Genomic DNA, 17,748 nt, shown 5'->3' on the forward strand with positions numbered 1-17,748 from the left:
CTGGCAGGTACAAGGTTTAGAGGCATTGTTCAGAGCCTGCGTCATCCCAGAACAAATACTGTTCTTAAATGAAACTGTTCAGATATCTTGTCTTGGCCCGGCTAAGATAAAAGATTTAAACAAACCGTCCATACCTAATCCCACACCTGATGGTAATAGAACTACAGAGGAGGTAGACGTAAATTATATTTTACAACAAAACAGAACTAATCCTGAAAGGAAACAATGGTTAATCTGGCCCACAGACACAAATAACTGTCAAGATAGATTCCTGAACAAGACACAAGGGTTTACGGTAACTAGCCCAGATCCAAGATATATCTAGAGACAACATCCAGAGATAATAACAACTTACAGTGTGGGAAAACTGTGCCTTGAGTGGCTACAAAAATCCACACTTCCAGATATAAAACAACCCTTAACTTTACTTAAAGATGGCATTGATTTGAGAGAATTCTTACTGGGACCTCGCAAACAACGTCATAAACGTTTCATATACGCCGGTATTTATGCTGCTTATAATGAAGCATGGAAAGTCACGCAAATGGAGACTGCAAAACGAATACGAGAAATTGATCGTATTCATTTAGAGTAAGCTCTCTCTGTAGTTGACAATGGTTTAACTACTCTGTCATCCAGAATGTATTATTTGGACAGCATTGTATCCTCTGCCATAGACATATTGGAACAAGACTTGCTAATGTTACAACATGGCCAGTCGAAACTACGTTCTATAATGCTGCAAGGCTGGACGTTACAAAACCTTCGTTCTGGCTATGTGCCTTGGCGTCTAATCAACACCATGTCATTGTTTACTCTATTTAACCTTACAGATAAACAAATCTCTTTGGCACAGAGGGGAGCAGACTATACGGTGCTGAGCATAGAAAAACTGGAGAGATTACCATTGACCGTTTCTGAGAAACCAGCCATTGAATGAATAATACATGGCAACATCATGATACCAGTGACGATTTTCCAGTTTCAATATTGCTTAAAAGACATACCAGCAGGCCTGAATGAAAGATTGGGTAAGGGGTACATAAAGTCGACCTGAGATTTACCATACACACACAAATGTTGGAGTGGGGGAAAGGAGGTATTTCTTAGTGGTAAAAATTGCAAAACCACATTGAGCGGTACACTTCTATGTCAATGCATTAATTTACATGGAGCCTGTGAGGGTTCTTCAAACAACTAATCATGCCACCTGCAGTGTTCCCCGGAATTCAATTTTTAGGCAGCTTTCCAATGGAAGCTACATAATGTTGAATGATCACAGCTGTTGTGGAATGGTGTCAGGGACAGCCTACCTCGTTAGTGTGTCAGCCAGGGTCACTTGTTGAATGCAAGTATTGTTTCCTAAAACTAAGACAGACAGGGAGTCGCCACTATGGCCTTCACTAAACATCTCTTCTATACTAATTGATACTTTAAGCAGAATGAAAGCCATTCTTTTACAAAAAACTGTGCCACTGACCTCGTCCAGAGAGACGTATGATCAGCAAGTTGCAAGGTTCTCTGCGGAGATACATGCATTATTATCAACAAACTACCCCATACATTTCGCAGAAACGTTAGGTCGTATCTTAAACATGTCTGATACCAGTGGTATTGTACATGTATTTAAAATTATTTTTTCAGGACTGTTAGCACCCTTTGAAGCAGTCCTGGGCATTTTTCCTAACTTCGTGCAAGTCCAGTCACCAGCGATACCCAGATTACCATGGAGAACACTCTTCTGGGAATACAGTATCGTGAACGCTTAACACAGATCCTTGGCTTGGCTCGTTTGAGAGATCTGAATACCACATGGTTCCTGTCATTCAGACCAATCTGGCAAGATTGCATCTTACCTGTTCTATGATGCCTGCTTTGTGGAGAGGAATGCGTGTTGGATATCTGTCCAACACTTCCATCAGCTATGCCAATGGATGTGGACGCATTACTGGGTTTGGTAACGGCTCATGTTTTGTGTTGCCCACAACTGCTACCAATCCTGATGACGGCATTCATTGAGATCTCACCGGCAATTCCAGCTGAAGGTGAGATACGCGGACCAACAGGCACACCGCTACCATCAACTGCGAACATTGCTAATGCGACTGACGGCGATGCTTCTTATCTGTGTACGATTGATCTACTTAATGAAGTGGTTCAACTTTCCGCTACTGTGGTAGACTATTTCTTTGCCAGCCTAGGCAAATTAATGTTTTCTCCTGACACCGAGAATAACTTTTGAAGTTAGCACACAGCATTCTTTCTACTCTGAAATTCGACCTTCACTTTTTCATAACAAAACTTCTAACTTTGGAACTCTATATATTTTTTTACGAATTGATTTGGCCTTTTGCCAAACACAATGAACTTGGCACAAAAGTAATCTGCTTAAAGTAGAACTATTTTTAGAGAACAAGAATTCTTGGAATACTTCCTAGGAAAAATATTGACCTAATCCACAAACCAAAAACAGTTTGTATATTCTGCTATGAGATGGTCTCGACTTTTCTTCTGTAACTAAGAGCCATTTCATAAGTATAATTATGCGATTCATTTGGTTAGCATTTCAAATATGTTGTTATGAGCTTACGATGAAATCATTGCTTTTTAATGTGTTCAGTACAAATGCTACTTTTTATGTATTTTTGGGTGGGGTTGTAAACACATGCTTTAGTATATGTTTTAGGGATTGAACTTAGTAATGTTGAACATAATAAACGTGGAGTGGGTGTTGTATAGCATTTTAGGGCCCTACTGTAATTTTCCCGATTCATGCCCTTATGTAGGTATAAATCACCATATCCTTAAATAGGCATAGAAATCATAATCATATTTAGACATAGCTCATGCAGTCTAAATACGGCAGGGCTACTTCCACTAGTTCCGAAATTCCTCAACGATTTCTTGGAAAACTCGGCTTCAGCAGCTAGGGACTTCCCCTTGCTCGAATACGGACTTGTCCAAGAACTCCTGGAGTTTTCAAAGAACTGAGACTCTTTAATGACGGCATTATGTCCACCTTTACGCCAAACTCCGCACCTTCAAGGTATAAATATGCCCACACTTGCCTTAGCAAACACACGGTGGTTTGGAGCAGTTCGACTATCTACTTGCCCGACGCATCTCGCTACAGCAAGTGCCGAAGGAAGCCGACCCTCCAGCAGATGCACTGAGAGAGACGCTGTCTTTTCTCTTGCTGAGAAATCCAGCTCCAGTGTTTCCAAGCTACCTTTGCGGGTTCTTGGGAAATCGAGTCCTGAGCCTGACCTCCTTCATTTTAAATAAAGGGGGGAGCTCATTAGACCCTTACAGAAATCTTGGCTAGATTCTTGGCAAAGAATACTACATTTATGCTACACCTCACTTACTCCTTCCCACGTACGAGGCTTAGGTTAGGTACATCGGGGTAGGCGTAGTTTAGACGCACCAGTTGAGTACTTTTTAGCCTCTGTTATTTATGTATGTATTTATCTATGAACCATACAATGCTCTTACAGTATTATTTATCCTACTCTTTTTACTTACGCATTATACTTTGCAACCAGTATTACGATTGTAGCAGTTCATTTCTTCTGCATGAGAAAGAAGATTGTTCAATAAATACTCTTTTATTGAAAACGCCCGTCTATCTATTTCCCTGCACCTCTGATGAAACTAAGCACATACAAATGACTGAGTAAAATATCTATCTATTGTTTCCACGACTCTGTTTCCCCAAGATAAAACTGATCTTCAAAGTTGTCATGTTTATGCGGTTGTCAGAAACTAAATCCTTTCTTGTGAACTTGAGAAAGTTTCTAGTGACCTCTGAGCTAGCTGGCACTCACATTTAAGTCTAATATATTTCGATAGAGACCTCTAGTAGACATAAGTCCTACGCCACATCTATAGGATATATTATTCCAATGCGCAGAGCCTATTGGGAATATAGGAACTACACTACAAAAGGATGACCTTAACTCTTGTTTAGACTTGTTGATCTCAAATGGGGTGAAAAGATTAGCTTCCAGCTGACCAGCCCCCAGAGCTTTTGGCTCTACCTCCAGAAGAAGAGAGAGAACCAGTTCTGATTCCGACAGAGGACAGGAGAGCTATTCTAAATAGGGAAGTGCCTTTGTGGAACTCTTTCGGAGGGAGAGAGGATTCAAACATCTTGAATTTAGAGCTTCTGGGCGCTTTTACAGTGAAGCCAAAAGGGAGTACAGCAAAAGGTGGTGGGGATTGGTTGCTTAGGAATATAAGACTGCATACAATAAGACTTGCACTTTACCACCAGTCTTCAAAACATTACTGGACCAGGGAAGCGTACACCAGAAGAAGGCTCTGCTAGAAAAAGTAAGATTCCTGACCCCTGTCTCACACTGGAAGAAGAGGACTCGGGGACTCCTGACCCCTGCTGGCACCCAGGAGATGGAACTGATGGAGCAAGGATTTGCACGTGAAGCGCCTTGCCCCGTGCAAGAACCTCGCCAAATGTATAATATTACTAAAATCATTGTTGTCGTTTATTGTACGTTTTCCCAAACACGCGGGTGTCCCCGGATGCTTGCCTGTATGTCTTTTTTCATATTAACGAAGCTTGCACTAAGAAAAATGGCTGCTTCGCTGAAATTCAGTCTGCGCATGCGTCGGTCATACTCATGTGATGTGACGCACTCGCATTCTGGAGGGAGTTCTGTGCACATGCGCACTGTTGCTAAAATGGCCGCTTGACTCTCACCATGCTCTCTGCTTATTGCTGCTGCTTTAGCTATCTATCTTTTCGCACTAAACTTTAATGCTATAGTCATTATAAAGTAAGGGTTGGATAAGATTTTTCATGGTATACAGTGTGATCATTCTGGATGTGATATTAATTTGTTTTCGCTTACTTTTCATGTACCGCGTCTTTGGGGGCTGGGAGTGCTTAAGCTACGCCATATTTGAAGCTCCTCTGGGTTTTGCCATGTGACCTGGGAGAAACTCGACTGCGCAGAAGCTGAACCAAGCCAGCTGGCTCCTGAAGCAAAATGCGCCTGAGAACCCAGCACAAAATGTGGACAATCACCTTGAAATTAACAGACTTTGTTGCAACTGTCTTATGCGCTCATACTTTCTGTTGTATTCTATGGATGGGAACGTGAACCCGGGGGGCGGATATGCAAACCTGAATATTAAATATGGGAAAGCTGAATTTTAGGAGGTGGTAATGATCGCACCACCTCTCCTGACCAATCAAAATATGGGAAACTGTCACTTGCAACATTAGTGGGTGGTCTGAGGGTCCCCAGAACTGTATAATTGCTCTAGTTTAGCTTATGGAAATTGTCCGACTTGTCCGAGTAGCAGACCTGTCACTGACCCTACGATCTCAATAGGTGCTCAATCTGAAAGTGCTGCGGAGCACTTTGTCCATACTTTCCACAAGCTCCTAAGGGGTGGAAATTCCTAAGTGCTGGCGAAGCACTTTGCTGGGAGATTCGAAAATCCAATCGGGGTTTCTGGCGGATTACTTGCAGAAGGGGGTAACGCAGGCGTTGCTGTCCGAAGCTGTGGGTGTTGGTCGTAACCTGGGAGGCCCAGTCCTTTGACCCGAACCTGAGGGGTATCCTGTCCTGATCTGTCCGTGGGTTGTACCTGTTCGCATTCTGGTGTGCCTTTTCTGAGGGTCCTTGTCCCCGTCTTCCCAACTGACCCGTGGCCAGGGTTGGTCTCAATCTGAATTAGGTAAATATTGTTTGTGGGTTTGCGTATTCTCTGTATCTTGTTTCTCTCTCTCTCTCTCTCTCTTTCGTATAATCTATTAAAGCATTCTACCTATGATATTGCTCTATTGCCGTTGAAACATCCAGTATATGTGTCTGATTTAGTTTGGTGCCTTCTCTCCCCCCCCTCCTTTAGGAGCTCATTAATTTTGTCATAAATAATAGCTTGTTCCCATTTTTCCCTTTCCTTTAGTGGATTGCAGTGAACTTAGTAAGAATAGTCTTAAGTGATAAGGATAGGTACATGTTTTAGGTCCCTCCACAACACTTGTCTTAGTATAAAATTGCAGTGATTAGTTTTGTGCCAAACCCCACCTCTAGTCTTCCCATATATCTTAATGGTCGTGATTTTCTTCGTGCAAAGTTACCTATTGGTGTTGATATTAATGTTTGATATATTATTCTGCATATCGCTTATTGTCTTGGCATCTTCTTTTTGAATTTTCATATAAAGTGTTAAACTTCATCAGGTGTCTGTGGTCATTTTACAGAAAAGTGGGTAAATTATATGGACATAAAAGAAATGTTTTAAGGTCCTGTCTACTATTTTCCCTTTTAGCTCCAGGTCCATCGTTAGTTTGTGCCTGTGGTAAGTCAGGTGCATGGTAAGCAGAGGTAATCCTGAACCATTGATTACTCATAGTAGCGTGTCAGGATTTCACCCGGTTCGCAGGAATCACAAATTGAAATAAAATGCACGCCAGGGCCCAGTGCGTGTGAGAAAATTGGTGACCCGGGTGAACTGCGCGCTCTATCAGTAATTTTCTGGCAGGCAGAGGATGGTTTGGACTAGCTAGATTAGGTAGACAGGGAAAGTTAAGAAACAAACCGTGAAAATAAAATGTGCTGCTGATTTTCTACTATATTGTTTGAAATATTTTGAAATGTTTTAAGGATTTATATGTAAATGTATATGATTTTTTACATTGCTGCTATAAATGTTGAATTAACCCAGAATTGTTTGTGAATGTTCAGTGTAGTCCGAATCCCCGGGGAAGTATTTTAGCTAACGGTGAGCAGAATCCGGTTAGCTGTTGAAGTCACTAGGGTCTGAATCATTAGTGCAGGGTTAAATGAATAACTGGAAGCACTAATTAGGATCTTTTGTTATATCTGAATAATTGATAGCTACGAGTCCGGTATAAAACTTTCATTGCGATATCACCTAGTAAGGGTCGCATACGGAAGGAGTAGTAGGGTCTCCGAGGCTTGTCTGGTAAGTAAAATAGTTCACTGGTGAAATCCCGGCTCAGTACATATCCCTGACGACAGTGGATGAGTCGGAAGAATAACGGGTTCTATATTACTCGAGTGTGAGGTTAGGCAAAGAAGTCTACCCAGAGTGAATGAGAAGTAGACAGAAGTGGTTTACTTGCAGTGAAAGGAAGTTTTTCTATCTTTTTAGAACACTCAGACATAGTGGCAGACGTTGTGTGTTAGTAACTAAGTTTTGCATTTACACTTTAGGAAAAGTTAAAAGTTTCCGTTACCTTGTAAAGGAGGGAGTCAGTCGGAGAGCTGCTCTGATGTCACTCCGTGCCGCGCTGGTATTGGTCAAGACAGCGGGCGTGTAGTGAAGCTGAATTTGTGAAGGAGGGGTGAGTGCCGCAGAGTGAGACTCTGTCTCGCGAAAAGGCCGCGCACCCATTGGCTAAGAATTTTTGTATTCTCTGACCTGATTGGGTAGTGCGAAATAAAAGTCGCGCTAGCATTGGAAGCACAAAGGTAAACAAAATTAATCAAGCCGAGTTCGAAGAGGGTCCCGAAGATTATATGTGGTATCCAGATTTTATACCGAATCCAAAGTACCTAGGATTTTATAAGGATCAGCTTATGCGAGGTAGACCACACATGATGTACGGAATAAAGAGGAAATTGTCATTTTCTGACAAAATAAAGAATTTTTTCAAAGCCGACAAGCCCATTAGAACGAGGGAGGGTGTGCTCATTCCCCCGCCGAATACCCCTGCTTCTTTTATGATGTTTGATAAAGGGTATCACACTTGTGTCTGGTTAGAAAATTGGGCAAAATATACAGTAGATGACGGAGTTCTAGCATTCCCTGTTGAAGGTACTTTTAATGGTCGGATCCTGTTTAACTTAAGGACCCGCATGAATGAATTGCACCCTAGACCTAGGTTGACTCAGTACGAAGCTCTGGAGGAATGGGAGATTGAGGCTGCAGAGCGAGATAAACCCAGGATGGATAAGGGAGTGAGTAAATGGTATCCTAAGCTTCCAACGCCAACCAAAGAGCAGAAAATGAAACAGTGGAGGCAGTCTATGATAACTGAAGGGCTGTTCCCTATGATGGGGGTGGCTGAGGAAAGGAAAGGAAAATGCAAAGAAAAAACCCATCACCTAGCTCCTATGGGGGACTTAGATGATGAACACTTGGAAGATTTGTTAATGAAAAATCCACCTCCCTATGATGCAGACTCAGAACCTGTGCCCTCTCGAAATCCCTTTGCAAAGTATCCCAGATGTAGGAGGGACAGTAGTACAGATGGAACAGGGACAGACAGTAAAACCAGTGAAAGGGACGGGTTCTGCAGACCCAAACCCACAGTCCCGAATTATCAGCCATTCGGAGAAGATCCTCCGCGACTGGTCACTCCGACCGCTCCGAATATTTATCCGTCCTTAGTACCCCAGGTATTGCATGACAAATCTACTGGAAGGGTATTAGGAGAAAAAGAGAGAGAGGTCCTGACTAAACAGCGAGATGAGTTAATTCGAACCATTACCCAAATGCAGCCCCATCCTGATTCCTTGACTATTCCAGTAACTATTGGTCCAGCTATTCCACTGTATAGAAATGACATGACCAGTCCCCAGCCTCCTGTTCTCCCCTCGATGCTGCCTACTTCTAGCATCCCGACCTTGAAGAAGGAGATATTCATAGATGAGGATCAAGAGAGTGAGTGTGAATCTGGAAGTTTGATGGATCTGCCCATAAGGGAATCAAGGGCCAGTGTAATAGGGACAAGAAGTCAGCCCAGACCAAAGGAGGTGGGAATTGAAAGTGCCACGGGAATTAGGAGTGCCACTTTAGTTTCCCCTGAAGAATTGGACAGATGGACAAAGGAGCTAGAGAAGGAGGCCACTCCCCAACCTAAAGCATTGGAAATATATAAATTGAGAATAGAAATAGAAGAAATGATGGCTGGAAACGTAGGAGTAGAGCGCCTAAGCTCGTATAACGAAGAAGAGTTGCTGTTTATCAGTAAAAATCTTACCCGGAGTGCTAGGTCGCTCCATGAAAAGATAATGGATACAGCAGAAGAAATGGGAATAGATGTTAGTCGCTCCAAAATCCTTCAGAAACCTTACAGAGTGGATTTTTCAGACAAAGATTTAGAAAGCCTGAATGTAATGGGAAAACAGGTCCAGGTAAAAGAATTGTTAAAACTCCTGCAGAAGTGGGGCGAAGTGGGGAAATGGAGAACCCGGTGGGCAAAGAAAAAGGAAAGCAGCAGGGCTGGGTCAGTGACTTCAGAATTCGTATTAAAGGAAGTAACACCAACAGAAAAATTGTGCCCCATGAGGGAGGTCCCGGGAGGAAAATATGTCCATGTCCCTTGGTCCCGACAGGATATTGTGTCATTTACAAATGACTTCCCGAAATTACGGGAGAAGCCAGTTGACTGGTACAGGCAGGTAGAACGCTTCATAAAAGTTCAGAAATGTCTGCTGAAAGACCTGGATGGGTTTTTCGACATTGTGGTCCCTGTAGATCTATGGACCGAATGTAAAATAGAAATTGATTGGCCTAATGATGAATATCCCAGAGATGAGAAAACCGGAGCCCCCTCACCTGATGTAATGAGGAAATATGACCAGGTCATACAGTACCTTAAGAAAAAGGTTCCCGCAAAGGAAACAGATTGGACCCGAATAGATAGAACCACCCAAGAGCGTGATGAAACTGTTCACTCCTATTATGAAAGGCTGCTGCAAGTGTTTAAAACATACAGCGGTATCGACAATGTGGACCTGAAAGACATGACACATTTCAGTTACAGATTTGTGCTAGGATTAAGGCCTGAAATTTCCCAATGGATTAGAGACAATAAAATCAGTTGGCAGGGAGAACCAATAGATGCTGTCCTGAAATATGCAAAATATTGCGAAGATGAAATCGAAAACAAAAGGAAGGCCCTCAAGGAGAAGGTAATGTGGGCACAGGTGAAATTAGCCGAACAGCAAGAAAAGCAGTTAAGTAGATTGACTTCTGATAATAATGCTCAGAATGCCACTGCTGGGGGAGGAGGGAAGCCCCGCACTAAAATGAGTAGAGAAGAAGCCATGAAGAAATTCCCGTGCCATGGGTGCGGCCAGATAGGGCATTGGAGAGACGAGTGTCCACACCTGCAGGCCGGTAATGCCCCTGTAAATGGTTTAAATCCACAGGTGCAGAAAGAGGGGACGAGGAAGAACCAGCAACAGGTAAAATTACCCCCAGTACCTCGCGCTCCTAGACAGAATTTTAAGAATCAGGGTCAGCAGAATGAAAGGGCGGAAGTATGGGAAGTCGAGAATGAAAGAAACGCAGTCATTCCACAGTATTTGTTAAATGATACCTTCCTTTGTGAAGATCAAGATTGACGGGGCCTGAGAGGGGAGGATGAGGAGTGTGTACTTGGCGCCTCCTTACCGGTAGACCAGACTGGACCATACATTGAAGGAAAGGTTGAAGGAAAAGATGTCACCTTTCTGTTGGACACTGGTGCTACCAGATCTACTGTAAGGACAGTGGATGTTCCTAACCTACCCCTCTCGGGAGAAGCAATCCAAGTAGTGGGAGTCTCAAATCAAATAATAAGTACTCCAGTAACCGAACCAATGGAAATTTCTATAGGAAATTTCAAGGAAATGCACAGATTTGTGGTCTGTGATTCCAGTCCCGTAAACCTGCTAGGACGTGATTTGTTGTGCAAGATGCGTTGTACCATCTACTGCACACCAAATGGTGTCGAAATTCAGACCCCCGATGAAGATGGCCTATACAAACTGATGTTAGTTAGACAAGATGCTGATATAAAGACATTGACAATTGAAGATTTACCTGAAGAGCTCCAGTTAAGAGTAGTACCAGAAGTGTGGGATTTCACAGGAAAAGATGTAGGCCTGATGGCAAATGTGGACCCAGTTAAAATAGCAATAAAAACGAATGCTATATACCCCAAAACCAGACAGTATAAAATGAGTGCAGAAGTGAAAGCAGGAGTGGCGACTGAAATTACCCGGCTGCTCGAAGCCGAAATAATAGAAGAAGTGATGAGCAGCCCCTGTAACTCGCCTATCATTGGGATCAAAAAGCCTAGTGGGAAGTACAGGGTAGTGCAGGATCTGCGCAAGGTAAACCAAATTGTTGTACCTTGCTGCCCTATTGTACCCAACCCTGCAGTAATTCTCTATCAGATTCCCTGGAATGCAGAATGGTTCACTGTCATTGATCTGTGCCACGCATTCTTTTCCATCCCATTACATCCAGAAAGCAAATTCCTTTTCAGTTTTGAATTCGACAGCCATATCTATGTCTGGAATCGTGTCCCTCAGGGGTACACCGAGAGTCCATCGATTTTCAACCAGATATTGAAAAAGTGCCTTGAATCCCTAGTGCTGCCAAGAGAGTCTGTTCTGGTGCAGTACATAGATGACCTGTTAGTGGCATCTAAAACCCAAACTGACTGTGTCACTGACACCATTGCCTTGCTGAATCACCTAGGAAAGGGAGGACATAAAGTGTCGCCTGACAAATTGCAGTTTTGTAAGAACTCAGTGAAGTATCTGGGGCACCAGATAGAAAAAGGAATCAGGAAAGTAACTACTGAAAGAATCAAAATAATTAGAGCAATGGAACTGCCCAAAACTCAGAAAGAAGTGAGAATGTTTCTAGGAGTTGTGGGATACTGTAGACAATGGATTGTAGGATTTGCTGCACTGGCCCGGCCCCTGATAAACATGACCAAGAAAGGAGTAGAAGACCCCGTCAGCTGGGACAGTGAAAGCATGAATGCTTGGGTAACATTGAGAAATTGCCTATGTACCGCTCCTGCATTAGGTATGCCGGACTACTCTAAATCTTTTGAACTATTCTGTGACACCAGAGAAAATTGTGCTCTTTCAGTTCTGACTCAGGAGCACGGATTAGTTAGACGCCCAGTGGCCTATTTTTCGGCCACCCTAGATCCGGTGGCTGCTGGATTGCCGGGGTGTCTGAAGGCAGTTGCTGCTACTTGTGTCAGTCTGGAACAGAGTGAGAACATTGTCATGGGACATCACGTCACTGTATATGTTCCTCATTCTGTTGTAATCCTACTAACTAGAACTAAGACCCAGTACCTCACACCTAGTCGGCTGACTAAGTATGAAAGAATCTTGATTGGTGCTGAAAACGTCACCATTTCCCGGTGCAATGTCCTAAACCCAGCGACACTGTTACCTGTCCCCCTGGATGTAGAATCAGAAGAAGGAGGGGACCATAATTGCGTTGATCTGACTGAGTTCAGTACAAAGCCCCGTCCAGACATTCGTGAAATAGCATTACTTGATGGGGATGAGACAATGTTCGTGGATGGCTCGTGTTTAAGACATGAGAATGGGGGCCTGAGTGCTGCCTATGCTGTGGTTACATTGACGAAGACCATAGAGGCATCATACCTAAGCGAGGTGAAATCTGCACAAGTGGCAGAGCTCATCGCGTTATCCAGAGCCTGTAAGAGGGGTAAGAACAAAAGAATAACTGTGTACACCGACAGCCAGTATTGTTACGGGGTTGTTCATGACTTCGGCCAGTTGTGGTTGCAAAGAGAATTCATGACTTCCTCCGGCACCCCTATCAGAAATGGAAAAGTGGTGCATAACTTACTGGAAGCTATCCAATTGCCCAAAGAATTGGCTGTGGTCAAGTGTGCGGCTCATAGATCAGGAAATGATGATGTGACCGCCGGTAATAGATACGCTGACCAAATGGCACAGTTTTGTGCCCGACATCAAATGTCTCTCCAAATTGCATTGTGGAGTGGAAACAGCTGCCAACTTATGTTGTTTGAGAATGTGTCAACGTGGGAAGAACTAAAGGAGTTGCAACAGGCAACAGACAGGCAAGAGAAAGGCAGGTGGGCAGCAAATGAATGCAAGTTGAGAGAGGATGGTGTGGTGGTAAATCCGGCTGGGGTGCCTGTACTGCCTGATAGCTTGGTAGACCCCATGGTCAGAATGATACATGAACCAACACATATGGGAAGAGACGCTATGTGTCGGGTGTTTGAACAGGTGTTCTGTAACTCAAAGTTCAGGAACCAGGCGGAAAGGTTTTGCCAGAGGTGCCTAGTGTGTCAGCAATTTAATGCAGGAAAGAAGACTGTAGTAAAACAGTAGTAAAACAGTACAATTGGGAAGGCAGTAGGACCCTTTGTAAGAATGCAGGCAGACTTTGTAACCATGCCAAATTGCAAGGGATATAGATATATCCTAGTCATAGTTTGTCTATTCTCCAGGTGGGTGGAGGCTTACCCAGCAAAGAAAATTGATGCCCTAACTACAGCTAAGCTATTGCTCAGGGAGTTGATACCTAGGTATGGAATCCCAGAGACTATCGAAACGGACCAAGGTGGGCATTTTGCCAACGATGTGCTAGAAGAACTCTGTAAAGCATTCAAAATGAAGAAAAGACTACATTGTGCCTACCATCCAGAGGCTTCTGGAGTAGTGGAACAAATAAACGGCACCCTGAAGTCCAGGTTGGGAAAAATGTGTGATTCCACAAAAATGAACTGGATAGAGGCTTTACCCCTTGTGCTGATGAGTTTGAGAAGTATCCCGAACCGAAAGACTGGCCTGAGTCCCCATGAAGTGTTGATGGGAAGAGTGATGCGGCAGGCATGGGTACCCGGACACAAACTGCTAAGCATTTCTGATGATATGGTGCTAGAATACTGCAAGCAGCTGGGTGACCAAGTGCGTTCTCTCTCTCAGCAGATTGGAGAGACAGAAGACGAGTGGCCAAAGACTCCAGCACACAACTTGCAACCAGGAGATTGGGTGGCGTTAAAGAAACACACCCGGAGCAGTTGCCTGAAACCCAGGTGGGGAAAGCCACGACAAGTGATCCTCGTCACTACCACTGCTGTAAAGTGTGCTGGTGTACCGAAGTGGATCCACGCCAGCCACACGAAGCGGGTAGCTGGAGAAGACGCGACTGTAGCTGAAGGCAGCTCAGCTGATGAGGCTTCCGAAGAGGAGAGTCCGGAACTAGCTGACATCGAGCTGCCGAGCACAAGTCAAGGCGTTGAATGGTATCCCGCCGACGACCCGGTTCATGATCCAATACGAACCCGGAAATATTCCTACTTAGACAGTGAGTGGGATAGTCCAGGTGAGTTAGAAATAGACGAAGCAGATCAGGTCCACGTGAATCACATCACACCTGATCAGGAAGTAGGCCAAGTAGGGTCAGATCAAGGCATCGAGACTCCTCCTGGAACTCCGGAGTCTGGAAAGGGACAGATAGTAATTAGAGCTGACGTTCATGCAGAAGAAAGCGAAGGGATCGAAGAGCATGAACAGGAACAGATAGAACTAGATCAAAGTGCTCAGACAACGGAAACAACAGCAACCAAAAATAAAAAGAAAGTGCGATTTGAATCTGAGCAGGGTCAGAATAGGGACCAGGCAGAAGAAATAGATGAAAGACCTGGAACTAGCCAGTCAGGTAGGGAAACAGAAGTGCCACAACAAAAAGTAAAAAGAGTGCACGAAGAAGGGCAAGTTTCCTCAACTACTGGGAGGAAAGGAGGCAGAAGTGCACCTCGATACGTAAAAAGACTGAGGCTCAGACTCAAGACAGCCGGAGAAAGCGACAAAGACCGAAAAAGGGCTCAAAGTGAAAGAAGGACAGCCCAAGGAAAATCGCTGAGAAAGAGCGACAGAATAAAGAAACAGAGCAAACGGTATCGAAGCCCTGAGTGGACTTACTTTGTGTTGGAAGAAATAGACGAACCACACCACAGTGGCAACAGTGAAGACGAGTCCATTGCTGATCGGAGCTCTGACGAAGACCCTCCTTGAAAAAGCCCAGAAGTGAGCCTTTGGTGCAAAGAAACAAAGAGGGGCAGCGAAAGCCACCTGTAAGCTAAAATGTCTGATCCGAGTGTCTCTGGGAGATCCAGATGTGGGTGTCTAAAAACTTGCTGTAAAGTATGCTTATGTAGCGTAGCTGTGCTAATAGTAATATGGATAGGACTAACAATCTTCTTACCGTTTATGATAAGTAAGAATCCTAACCTTTCCCCTACTGAACCTGAAGCAGTAGACGTAGGGGCTGACCCGACTGCAGAAACACCACGAAGCTTAGAAAGACGCGACAAACTAGTAGGCTTGACACACACACGACCTAACTTAGAAGCATCAGATGAGGATGGACTACATTTTCACAAAATGAAAAACAGGACACACCTAAATGTTTTTGCTAACTTGTTAGTGCATTATGTAGAAGCTATGGAAATAGAAGACTGTTATGTCTGCATGAAGCTACCTACCTCAGTAGCTGAAGGTGTGACATACCACCACCTACCGTTAACCTATGGAATTTCCTGTAGTATTTTAGCTAGCTTGTTCTATAGAAGCACCTTGCAATACTATTATTCAAATGATGACGTAGTTTTTTCTGAACTTCCTGTTAGAAAACACTTGAACCGTGTACATACTACAAGTGACGTGACCCGTTATATGGGAGAATATTTTCTGACTATAGGTAATATAGATTTAAATGAAGCAAGAGAATCTAATCTGACCTGTTCTCTGCAAGAGCAGGAAAAGATGTTCATAAAGATGGCAGACAGAAGGAGAGAAAAGTTTCAAAAGAAAGCAAATGACGAAAAGGATAGAGTCCCTAGATGGGCTGAACACATGGATAACACCTCGCAGGGTGAAGCTAATCCTGCCTTGTTGCTGGATTTTGAACGAAAGGGGAAACTTTGTATCCATAGGGAAAAGACAGAGTACTATAACAATGTATTCATCGGTTCCAGCGAGTGTGAACATAATTACAAGGTAATTGGAGGTTGGGGTTTCAAAAATGGGTCAGAGCCTGTGTTTCCCGGAATATATTATATATGTGGGAACAAGGCTTATTTTAAATTGCCGGATCACTGGTATGGAAGCTGCTACTTTGGCATTGTTTTCCCGAAAATATACCATGTGAATAATGCAGCTGGAAGCGATGAAGATACTAATGGCTTAGTGCGTAGTAAGCGCGAAAGTGTAGGTGAAATTATAGGTGATATTTTCAGTGCACTGATACCTGGAATGGGGGTAGTTCTGAACACCCATAGAATCTGCAAATTGTCTACAGTAGTGGACCGGTTATCAACGGACACTGCTGCTGGATTCCTGCTGGTCAATACTGAAATGGTTGCGATCAGATCAATGGTTTTACAAAACCGTCTTGCCCTTGACACCCTATTAGCAAAAGAGGGCGGAGTCTGTAGAATGCTGAAGGCGCAACATTGTTGCACTTACATTCCAGATAAAAGTATCGAATTAAAACAATATGTGAAGAACATAACTAATTTGGAAAAAGAACTCAAACCATTGGAGGTTGACAGTGCCTGGACAAGACTGACTGGAGGTCTCTCCTCTATAGGTAGTTGGTTTGCTAACTTAGGTAGAAACCTGTTGTGGAAAATACTGATGCCAATAGTTGTGATAGGTATAATTATATTGATTATTTTTATCTGCTGCAAATGTCAGAAGTGTAAAAAGAAATACACAGTAAATCAGAGAGGGGTGAAAAGAAATATTGACGAACTGGAATTAGAAGAATTAAAGAATACTATCTACAAAAAGGCGAAAAATCACCACTCTCATAGAGAAGCTGAAAGAAAACTGAACAATAAATTCATCGAAATTGAAATGAGTGATGTGGATGAATGAGAAAAGTTGGCATCTGTTTCCATTATGTAGTGATGATAGTAAATATCATCAAAGAGGGGATTGATGGAGCAAGGATTTGCACGTGAAGCGCCTTGCCCCGTGCAAGAACCTCGCCAAATGTATAATATTACTAAAATCATTGTTGTCGTTTATTGTACGTTTTCCCAAACACGCGGGTGTCCCCGGATGCTTGCCTGTATGTCTTTTTTCATATTAACGAAGCTTGCACTAAGAAAAATGGCTGCTTCGCTGAAATTCAGTCTGCGCATGCGTCGGTCATACTCATGTGATGTGACGCACTCGCATTCTGGAGGGAGTTCTGTGCACATGCGCACTGTTGCTAAAATGGCCGCTTGACTCTCACCATGCTCTCTGCTTATTGCTGCTGCTTTAGCTATCTATCTTTTCGCACTAAACTTTAATGCTATAGTCATTATAAAGTAAGGGTTGGATAAGATTTTTCATGGTATACAGTGTGATCATTCTGGATGTGATATTAATTTGTTTTCGCTTACTTTTCATGTACCGCGTCTTTGGGGGCTGGGAGTGCTTAAGCTACGCCATATTTGAAGCTCCTCTGGGTTTTGCCATGTGACCTGGGAGAAACTCGACTGCGCAGAAGCTGAACCAAGCCAGCTGGCTCCTGAAGCAAAATGCGCCTGAGAACCCAGCACAAAATGTGGACAATCACCTTGAAATTAACAGACTTTGTTGCAACTGTCTTATGCGCTCATACTTTCTGTTGTATTCTATGGATGGGAACGTGAACCCGGGGGGCGGATATGCAAACCTGAATATTAAATATGGGAAAGCTGAATTTTAGGAGGTGGTAATGATCGCACCACCTCTCCTGACCAATCAAAATATGGGAAACTGTCACTTGCAACATTAGTGGGTGGTCTGAGGGTCCCCAGAACTGTATAATTGCTCTAGTTTAGCTTATGGAAATTGTCCGACTTGTCCGAGTAGCAGACCTGTCACTGACCCTACGATCTCAATAGGTGCTCAATCTGAAAGTGCTGCGGAGCACTTTGTCCATACTTTCCACAAGCTCCTAAGGGGT

The 17,748-nt window shown here is 43.5% G+C and overlaps 1 protein-coding gene across 3 annotated transcripts in view; it reads right to left on the bottom strand.

The window, feature by feature from the left end:
* LOC147718601 (uncharacterized) overlaps positions 1-17,748 on the bottom strand; it is a 408,142-nt gene that overhangs the window by 145,040 nt on the left and 245,354 nt on the right. The gene's annotated exons all lie outside the window — the stretch shown is intronic.

This window comes from Lissotriton vulgaris, chromosome 4_1, assembly GCF_964263255.1.
Source record: "Lissotriton vulgaris chromosome 4_1, aLisVul1.2, whole genome shotgun sequence".
Lineage (NCBI taxonomy): Eukaryota > Metazoa > Chordata > Amphibia > Caudata > Salamandridae > Lissotriton > Lissotriton vulgaris.